The following is an 11,153-nucleotide window of genomic DNA, read 5'->3' on the forward strand; positions in this document are numbered from 1 at the left end:
ATTGTATCCTTAAAATGTGCTAAGAAAGTAGATTTTAAGTGTTCTCATTACAAAAAAAAAAATGTGATGAGTGTGTTACCTTGATTGTAACATTTCTCAATGTACACATATATCAAAACATCAAGTTGTATACCTTAAATATGTACAATTTTAGTTGTCAATTATATCTCAATAACGCTGGAAAAATATGTAAACTGTTTGACAAGGACAAAATAAAAATGAAAATGATAACACACATTTTTTAAAAACTGATCAAGAAACAAAGAGAAAAAAAAGACCGGGCATGGTGGCTCATGCCTGTAATCCCAGCACTTTGGGAGGCCAAGACAGGCGGATCACCTGAGGTCAGGAGTTCGAGACCAGCCTGGCCAACATAATGAAACCCCATCTCTACTGAAAATGCAAAAATTAGCCAGGTGTGGTGGCATGTGTCTGTAATCTCAGCTACTTGGGAAGCTGAGGTAGGAGAATCGCTTGAACCTGGGGGTTGTGGGCAGGGTATGGGGGGTGTTGCTGTGAGTTGCTGCACTCCAGCCTGGGCAACAGAGCAAGAATCAGTCTCAATAAATAAATAAATAAATAAATAAAAATAACAAAGAGAAAAAAACACAAATTACCAGTATTAAGAATGGAGAGGCTATATTGCTAAAGATTTTAAAGACATCAAAAGTATAATAAGGTAATATTATATCTTTATGTCAATAAATTTAACGAGTTAGATTAAGTAGACAAATTCTTTAAAAACACAGAATTTAACAAACTGACACAAAAAGCAATAAATTTTTGAATAGCTCTGTTACCACTAAAAAAAGGGAATTGGTTAATACAAACTTACACACAAAGAAAACTTCATGCTCAGGTGACTTCAATAGCATACTATATTAAACTTTAAGAAATAAATAACATGGCTCCTTCAAAAAATAGGAAATATAAGTACACTCTCCCAATTTGGTTTAGGAGGCCATTATGACTCTGATACCAAACCTGACAAAAAATTGCAAGAAAAGAAAATTACAGACACTCAGCCTTCAAGATTATAGACATGAAAATCTTTAACAAAATATCTATAAAAATATAAAATAAATCATCACGACAAAATACAGTTTATCCCAGAAATGTACAATGTGGGTTTAACATTCTAAAAGCAGTCAATGTGCTTTGCCATATTAACATAATGAAAAAGAAAAAAGATATAGATCACGTGAACTGAAGCAGAAAGAAGCATGAAAAAAAAAATTCAACACCCATTCAGAATAAATAAGGTCTGCAAAGGAACAGAAGGAAACTTTCTCAATCTGATAATGGCTTCTACATAAAACCTACAACTAACCTAACACACTTAAGGTAAAATATTGAATGTTATCTCAGTAAGATTAAGAACAAGGCAAGGATGTCTTATTTCAGCAACTCTATGAAACACTGTACTGAAATCCTAGAGAAAAGTAAATAAATAAAAGATGAAAAGGAAGAAGTGGAATTTACCAGTGAAGCTGAAAAGTAAATAAATAAAAGATGAAAAGGAAGAAGTGGAATTTACCAGTGAAGCCATCTGGGCCCAAAGCTTTCATTGTGGGAAAACTTTAACTATAAATCAATTTTTTCAGGGGACAGGGGAATATATAGGCTATCTATGTTTCCTTGAGTGACTTTGATAGTTAGTGTCTGTCAATGAATTTGTTCTTTTCAACTAAGTCAGGGGTCAGCAAACTTTTTCTGTAAGAAGCCACATAGTAAATATTTCAGGCTTTTCTGGCAATGTGGCCTCCCATAACTACTCAGCCATAGATAAAATGTAAATAGTTGTGTCTGTATTCCAATAAAGCTTTACTCACAAAAGAGATGGCAAGCCAGATTAGGCACACAGGCCAGACTTTACCGACCACTTATTATCTTTTTTTTGTTTTGTTTTTTGAGACAAGGTCTCCCTCTGTGGCCCAGACTGGTGGAGAGTGGCACAATCACAGCTCACTGCAGCCTCAACCTCCCAGGCTCAGGCAATCCTCCCACCTCAGCCTCCAGAGTAGCTGGGACCACAGGCATGCACCACCATACCTGGCTAACTTTGGCATTTTGTGTAGAGATGGGGTTTCACCATGTTGCCCAGTTTGGTCTCAAACTCCTGGGCTCAAGCAATCCACCCACCTTGGCCTCCCAAAGTGTTGAGATTACAGGCATGAGCCCCACCATGCCCAGCCCTTAGTATCCTTTTCATGGCTTAGAATCTATAGTGATTTTACCTCTCTGATTCCTGATACTGGAAATGTGTGCCTTTCCCCTAATCAGTTTGTCAACATTTTATCAATTTTATTGATCACTTTTTAAAAACTAGATTTTGGCTTCATTTTCTCTGTTTTCTATTTTCTATTCCATTGATGCTTTGTGCCTCTATTAGATTCTTCCTTTTGTTTACTTTAAGTGTAATTTGCTCCTCTTCCTCTCATTCCTCAATGTGAAAGCTTAGATCATTGATTTGAGACTTTTTTTTTTTAACTAAAATAAGAGCACTCCACCCGAAGTTCCACACTTTCACCTGCTACTGTAGCCAGCCCACTGCCAAGGAGAAGACTGCGACCTCAGAGCTGGAATGCCCTCAAATCCATCACACTGGGCTCTTCCCCCACAACCCCCAAGAATAGCTGACTGCACTAAGCAACAGCCCGGGAGCCCACAGAACCACCCAATGTCAACTTCCAGAAAGAGGTGTGAGTACCACCCTGGACTGGCTACTGCATGTAAACATCTCACTATTTTCACACTCCACTTTGGAACTAGCCAGGAGCCAGCGCACCCTCCTCTTTCCCAAGGCCTGGGCAGGGAGGCACAGGGGACTCAGCCTGGCTGGAGGAGCCAGACATGGTTTTGCCTGGAAACCCAGGGCCCTTACTTGTTTCTCAGAGGCCCCTCAGCCACTGGAGCCACATCTTAGCCCCCGCCTGTCCTACCCTGTCCGAGGCTGGAGATGGGAGAGGACAGTTTTGTTGAGGATAAACCTCACCCTGTGGAAATAAAAAATAATAATGCTATAAATTTTAGCATAATGCTAAAATTTTAATGTTATGAATTTCCCTGTAAGCACTGCTTTAGATGCATCCCTTGATGTTGATAATGTTTTCATTTTTGTTCAATTCAAAATATTGGTCATTTAATTTATTATTTCTTCTTTGATCCATGGGTTATACAAAAACTGTTAATTTTCAAATACTTGGGGATTTTTCCAGGTATTATTTTATTAATGATGTCTAGTTTAATTCTATTTTTGTCAAATATACTTTGCATGATTTCAATCCTTTTAAATGTATTAAAACTTGTTTTATGGCCAGAATATGTGCTATCTTGGTAAAAGCCTGTGTGCACTGGAAAAGAATGTACACTATTAATTTGTTGGATTAAATGCTATATTAATGTCAATTAAACAGTTCAACTGATATGCTGCTCAAAGCTGCTATATCACCACAGATTTTCTGTTAATTACGTGGGATGGGGGTGTTAAAACCTCCAATTATAATTTTGGATCTGTCTTTTTCTCTCAAGTTCTCTTAGATTTTGCTTTATGTATATTGAAGCTGTGTTATTAGAGGCAAACACATGTTCTCCTGATTATCTGACCCTTTTATCCTTATAAAATTGTCACTCCTTATCCCTTATAAAATTGTCACTCTATTTCAGAGCAAGGCTTAGTAATATTTCTTGTTCTGAAATCTACTTTGTCTAATTAAGACAGGCACTCCAACTCTCTTTGCATGGTATAGATTTTTCTATTATCTCAGTGTGTATTTTTGTTGTTGTTGCTGTTGTTTGTTTGTTTTAGATAGCATACACTTGGACCTTTTTAAAAATCTAATCTGATAACCCCTTTTAATTGGAGAATTTTGGCCATTTAGATAATGTGATTATCATTTTAGGTGAGTTTATATCTACTACCTTGCTTTTTATCTTCTGTATGTTCCATTTATTTCCTGTTCATTTTTCTTTCTTCTTATCTTTTTTTAAACAGAATGTCTTTCATGATTCTACTTTATCTTCACTATTGCTTATTATTTATCTTTCCCTTTCTTTATTTATTCCCTCTCTCCTCCTTCCTTCCCTTTCCTTCATTTTTCTTTCTTTTCTCCCTTCCTTCCTTCTTTTCTTTCTTTCTGTTATGATTGCTCTAGGTTCTCCATTGTACATCTTTAATCACATTCTGCTCTCAAATAATACTATACTACTTCATGTATATGAAGTGAACGTTACAATAGTATACCTTCTCCCTTTCCCTGGCCGTTTTCATACATTTTACTTCTATTGTTATAAATTGCAAAATAAATTATTTTTCTTCTTTTGTTTGTTGAGACAAGGTTCAGGCTGGAGTGCAGAAAATACATGGAACCATTGTTCCATATATTGAGCCTTGAACTGCTAGGCTCAAGAAATTCTCCTATCTCAGCGTTCAAGTAGCTAAGACTGCAAGCACGCACTACCATGCCTGGCTAATTTTTTAATTTTTTGTAGAGACGGAGTCTTGCTATGTTGCCAGGGCTGGTCTCAAACTCCTGGGCTCAAGTGATCCTCCTGCCTCAGCCTCCCAAAGTGCTAGGATTACAGGTGTCAGTCATGTGGTTCAGCCTAGTTATTACTTTTTCAGAGATATCTTTAAAAATTTGAACAGGCGTACGCATGTTCTCACTCACAGGTGGGAAATGAACAATGAGAACACTTGGACACAGGAAGGGGAACATCACACACCAGGGCCTGTCGTGGGGTGGGGGGAGTGGGGAGGAACAGCATTAGGAGAAATATCTAATGTAAATGATGAGTTGATGGGTGCAGCACACCAACATGGCACATGTATACATATGTAACAAACCTGCACATTGTGCACATGTACCCTAGAACTTAAAGTATAATAAAAAAATTTTTGAACAGGTGTATTTTACACTAAATACACATATTTAACATTTCTAAATGTTCTACATTACCTTGTATAAACCTAACTTTTCCCTTGGTGCTATTTTCCTTCATGCAGAAGAAATTCCTTTAAAATCGGCCGGGTGCAGTGGCTCACATCTGTAATCCCAGCACTTCGGGAGGCCGAGACGGGCGGATCACGAGGTCAGGAGCTCAAGACCATCCTGGCCAACACAGTGAAACCCTGTCTCTACTAAAAATACAAAAATTAGCTGGGCATGGTGGCACGTGCCTGTAATCCCAGCTACTCGGGAGACTGAGGCAGGAAAATTGCTTGAACCGGGACCCGGGTGGCAGAGGTTGCAGTGAGCCGAGATCACGCCACTGCACTCCAGCCTGAGCTGGAGCAAGACTCCGTCTCAAAAAAAAGGAAAAAATCCTTTAATATATCTCTTAGTGGTCTGTTTGCAATGAATTCTCTCAGCATGTGTTCATGTGAAAAAACTTGAGTTTGCCTTCATTTCTGAAAGGTATTTTTGAATGCATGGAACGCTACATTGACAGGGTTTTCCATACTCACCCCGGTGCTTTAAATATATCTAACTTTTTCCAGCTTGCATAGTTTCTGATGCAAAGAAACTATGCCATTGTGTATTTTTTCTCTGGCTGCTTTTAAGATGTTCTCTTTATCATTGACTTTCAGTAGCTTAATAATGTAGCTTGGTATATATATAATTTTTCATGTTTCCTCTGCCTAAAATCTATTGAGCATCTTTGATCTATAAGTTTTTCGTTTTCATCTCATTTGGAAAAAATTGGGCCAAATCTGTCCTCTTTCTGAAACCCTAATTATACATGTTAGATTGATTGACATAGTACCACAGGTCACTGAAGTTCTGATCTTTTCAGGGTTGGGAGAGGTATCTTCTTTTTCCCCTATGTGTTTACTTTGTTTGTTTCCTTTACTTTTTTTTGGTGGGGGGGAGGGGGGTGGTGGAGACAGGGTCTGGCTCTGTCGCCCAGGCTGGAGTGCAGTGGTGTGATTTCGGCTCACTGCAACCTCCGCCTCCTGGGCTCAAGCTATCCTCCCACCTCAGCCCCCTGAGTAGCTGGGACTACAGGTGTTCAACACCACGCCCAGCTAATTTGAGTATTTTCTTTTGGTAGAGATGGGGTTTTGCCACGTTGCCCAGGCTGATCTTGAACTCCTGGGCTCAAGTGATCCACTCACCTCAGCCTCCCAAAGTTCTGGGATTACAGGTGTGAGCCACCACCCCTGGCCTCCATGTGTTTATTTTGGATATTTTCTGATAATATGTTTTCAGGTGAGCTAATCTTTCCTTCAGCAGTTTCTAATCATTGTTGATCCCATCTATTATATATTCATCTTATCATTTAAGATATTATACTTCTCATTTCTAGTATCATTTTTCTCTTCACCGTGTTCAATTTTCCTCTATTCTCTGAACATATGGAGTGTATTTATAATACCTGATCTATCATCCTTGCTGATAATTCTATCAGCTTTGTCATTTATGGGTCTCTTTCTATTAATTTTTTTTCTCCTTATAATGGATCACATTTATCTCCTTCTTAGCAAGCCTGGCAAGAGATGAGGTCTCACTCTGTTGCATGGGTTGGAGTGCAATGGCAGGATCATAGCTCACTGTAACCTCCACCTCCCTGGCCTCCAACAATTCTCCCACCTCATCCTCCTGAGTAGTTGGGACTACAGGTGCGTACCACCATGCCTGGCTAATTTTTACATTTTTTGTAGAGATGGGGTCTTCCTATGTTACCCAGGTTGGTCTCAAACTCTTGGCCTCATGTGATCCTCCCACTTTGGACACTCAGTGTGCTGGGATTACAGACGAGAGCCACCACACCTGGCCTGTGTGACAATTTTTACCTGGATGCCAGACAGCAGAGTGCCAGATATTGTTGTGTTATTTTAAAAATTGCTGCCGGGGGCGGTAGCTCTCGCCTGTAATCTCAGTTTGGGAGGCCGAGGTGGATGGATCACCTGAGGTCAGGAGTTCAAGACCAGCCTGGCCAACATGGTGAAACTGTGTCTCTACTAAAAAAAAAAAAACAAAAAAAACCCATCAGCCAAGCATGGTGGTGGGTGCCAGTAACCCCAGTTACTCAGGAGGCTGAGGCAGGACAGTCACTTGAACCTGCGAGACAGAGGTTTCAGTGAGCTGAGATCACACCATTGCACTCCAGTCTGGGCAACAAGAGTGAAACTCCATCTCCAAAACTAAATAAATAAATAAATAAATAAATAAATAAATAAAAATTGCCATCTTTTTTTATGGGACACAGTTACCTGTTATCAGTTTGATCCTTTTGAGGCCTGCTTTTTATCTAGAACTGTGAAGAATCAGAGGTTTTATGCTACTTCTGAGCAAACACGTTAACCTACCAAGTTTCACAAATATTAGCTAAAGACACAAAACTCCTGGCTCAAAGGCAAAGGACATTACTATTTACAGTGTGGCAAGGAACATGAGATTCCTGTTTGCATTGGTTTTTCTTGCCTCCCAAGTCTCAAAGCAGCAATGTGGAAAAGGCCAGATGGATGCTGTGCAACCAGTGGGTCTGCGTCACAGCTTGAGCAGTTTAATGTCTGTGAACCTCCGTTTCCTTAGGTAAAATGGAAATAATGATGAAACCTAACTTGCTGAGTTGGTACAGGAATGAAAGGAGATGACACTTTTGGTATCTTTCATAATTGGGGTAGAAATTTTCTTTTTCTCATCTTTGCCATCTCCTACACCTTGTCCCCTCAAATAACCTAACTATCACAAAACATTGAGTGAGTCAAATGAAGGGAGACCTTAGGGAATCTCCCTTGAGCTTAGGGAATCTGAATTTTTATAATGTGCTACAAGCAGTACTATATTTTGTCCCAGAAGGACACATGACCTTCATTACACTGGACAATAAACAAATCTGTCCTTGTTCCCAGAAGGAGACAGTATTTCTGTATTCTAAGGCTGTTCATTATTCCAATATCCTTGAAAAGACCGTCTGGAACAAAAGGTCAGTTAGTGCCTCTGCTTGCAAGACATGTAAAAATGTAAGCAATCCATGGACCCATGCTTCCTACCATATTAAAGCTTTACCAGGGCTTTATACAAGTCTAGAACTAATTTGAACACACAAGGGAGTGAAAAGTCTTCTCAGAACTTTACTGAAAAATCCCATATACTGAGAACATCTTTCCACTCTGGCAGGTGAAAACACTATTCGTAGCCCTGTGTGAGATCTAGGAGTTGTTCTGCCTACTGCTTTGAAGTGGTTCAGCTCAGAACTCAACCAAAGGCTTGAGAGGATTCCTCTGTAGTTATCTAGAGCTCACTCTTTGTGCATCTCTCTTTTCTCTGGTACTCTGACCCACAAATCTGAGCTGCCTTAGTCTTCTCAAACTCCACACTCTCTCCCCCTCTGAAGCTCAGTGAAACTTCCAGGCTCTGTTTGGGTTCCCCCTTCCTGCACTGCACCTTGGATAGTCTCCCCACGCATTAAGCAGTGGGAATTGTGGGGTTCGCCTAACTTATTGCCCTCCTCTCAGGAATCGCTGTCTTGTGTTATCTGTTGTCCAGTATCAAAAAGCCATTGTTCCATATGTTTTCCCAGTCTGCCAGTTGTTTAAGATAGAAGAATAAATCCAGTCCCAGTTATACCATCATGACTAGAATCCAGAAGTCTGAAAATAGATATTAAACTAGCAGATAAATTTATTGTCTCTATATAAAATCCTAACAAATCCAAAAAGCAACTTCCAGAATAAGTAGCAAGGTAACAGAATACAGTTACAAATACAAAAACCAATTGTGTTTCTACATACTACCAGTAAACATTCATGAAATAAATTTTTCATGATAACCTCATTTATAAAAGCATCAAAAAATAAGGTACTTCAGGACAAATGTAACAAAAGACATGTAAGTCCTCTACACTGAAAACTGTTAAAACACTGCTGAAAAAAATTAAGGCTTACATAAATAGAGTTGTACCCTATTTGTCATAGCCCGAGGGGTTCTTCTTGCCTGCCACCCTGAAAAAAACAATGAGAATAGCAGGTGTTGCAGCAAAGAGTTTAATAATTGCAGGGCCAGCCAAGTGAGGAGAACGACAGACACTTTTCAAACCTATCCCCACAAGAGTTCAGAGGTTTGGGTTTTTTAACTACTACTTTGGCAGGCAGGGGGCTGGAGAACTGAAACAACTGATTGGCTGGGGATGAAACTGCAGGGGTGTCTAAAACTGTACTCACGCAGGCAAGTCATTTCCTGGGAAGGGGTCTCAGGACCAGGTGGCACCTCTTGGTATCCTGAAATGCTAAATCTGAAAAATGTCTCAAAGACCAGTTCTTTAGGTTTTACAATAGTAATATTACCTACAGGAGTAGTTGGAGAAGCTCTAAATCCTGCGACCCCAGATACATGACTCTGGGGCAGTAAGCAACTTATACAACAAAAACAAGCTAAGCAGTGGCGGGTCATCGTTCAACTATGCCTATTCTTTAGCAAAGTTCAAGCCCCTACCATAATTTTAACTTTGTCTTATGAATGTGGCTTTAACTGTAAACTAAATTCCTCTTACAGTTATCTTGGCCCCCACATTAGAATGAACAAAAAAACAATGTAACCGGAGAGGTTAGAAGCAAGATGGAGTCAACCATATTAGACTTCTCTCATTACTTATGGTTCTGCAAAGGTGGTTTCACATTCATGAATTATAAGACTCAACATTAAGATGTCAATTTTCCCCAAATTTATCTACAGATTCATATCAACCCCAATTGTAACCCCAGCAGGATTTTTTTCTTTCTTTCTTTCTTTCTTTCTTTCTTTTTTTTTTTTGATACAGGGTATCACTCTGTTGCCCAGGCTGGAGACCACAGTTCTCTGAAGCCTTGACCTGGGCTCAAGCGATCCTCTCACTTTAGCCTCTCAGGTAGCTGGGACCATAGGCACACGCCATCACACTCAGCTAATTTTTAGGTTTTTTTGTAGAGACAGAGTCTCACCATGTTGCCCAAGCTGGTTTGAACTCCTGAGCCCAAGTGATCCTCCCATCTCAACCTCCCAAAGCGCTGAGATTACATGTGTGAGCCACTATGCCTTGCCCAGCAGGATTTTCTAACAGAAATTAACAGGGTGCTTCTCAAGTGTATATGGAAATGCAAAGGACCTAGAATAGCCAAAACAATCTTGAAAAGACAAGAAAGACTTATACCTTTCTTCAAGACTTAATATAAAACTAGAAGAATCAGGAGTGTGTTATTAGCATAATAATAAAGATATCAATTAAACAGAATTAAGTCCAGAAATAGAACTACATTTATACATTCAATTGATTCTCAACAAAGCTCTGAAGCAATTAAGGGAGGAAAAATAGTCAAATAATGTTATAGGAAGTCATTATATATCCATATGGGGGAAAAAAGGAACCTCAGTCCTACCTCAACCATATACAAAAACTAATTCAAAATAGATCATAGGCCAGGCACACTGGTTCATGCTTGTAATCCCAACACTTTGGGAGGCCATGTTGGGAGAATTGCTTGAGGCCAGGAGTTTGAGACCAGCCTGGGCACTATAGCAAAAACAGCCTGTCTCTAAAAATTTTTTAAAATAAATTACAGACATAAACATAAAACTATAAGGCTTCTTAGAAGAAAATACAGATAGAACCCAAATGCCCATCAAAAGAGGAATGAATAAGATGAGAAATACAATAGTTCACCACCCTTATCTGCAGTTTTGCTTTCTACAACTTCAGTTACCAGTGGTCAGCCAAGGTCTGAAAATACCAGATGAAAAATTTCAGAAATAAACTACTTATAAGTTTTAAATTGCATGTTCTGAGTACTGTGATAAAATCTTGCACTGTCCTGCTCCATCTTACCTGGGACATGAATCACCCCTTCGTCCAGTGGAAACACGCTGTGGACACTCCCTGCCCATTAGCGTCCCTCTCAGTTATCAGATTGACTGCCACAGTATAGCAGTGCAAGTAACTCTTATTGTACTAAATAATGTCTACAAAGTGCAAGAGTAGTAATGCTGGCTATGCAGACATGCCAAAGAGAAGTGTAAAGTGCTTCCTTTAAATAAAAAGGTGAAGGTTCTTAACTTACTAAAAAAGATATATATATATATATATATATATTCTATGGTAAGAATAAATCCTCTATCTGTTAAATTGTGAAGAAGGGAAAAGAAACATGTGCTAGTTTTGCTGTTGCAACTCAA

The sequence above is a fragment of the Macaca fascicularis genome, chromosome 11 (genome assembly GCF_037993035.2).
Source record: "Macaca fascicularis isolate 582-1 chromosome 11, T2T-MFA8v1.1".
Classification (NCBI taxonomy): Eukaryota; Metazoa; Chordata; class Mammalia; order Primates; family Cercopithecidae; genus Macaca; species Macaca fascicularis.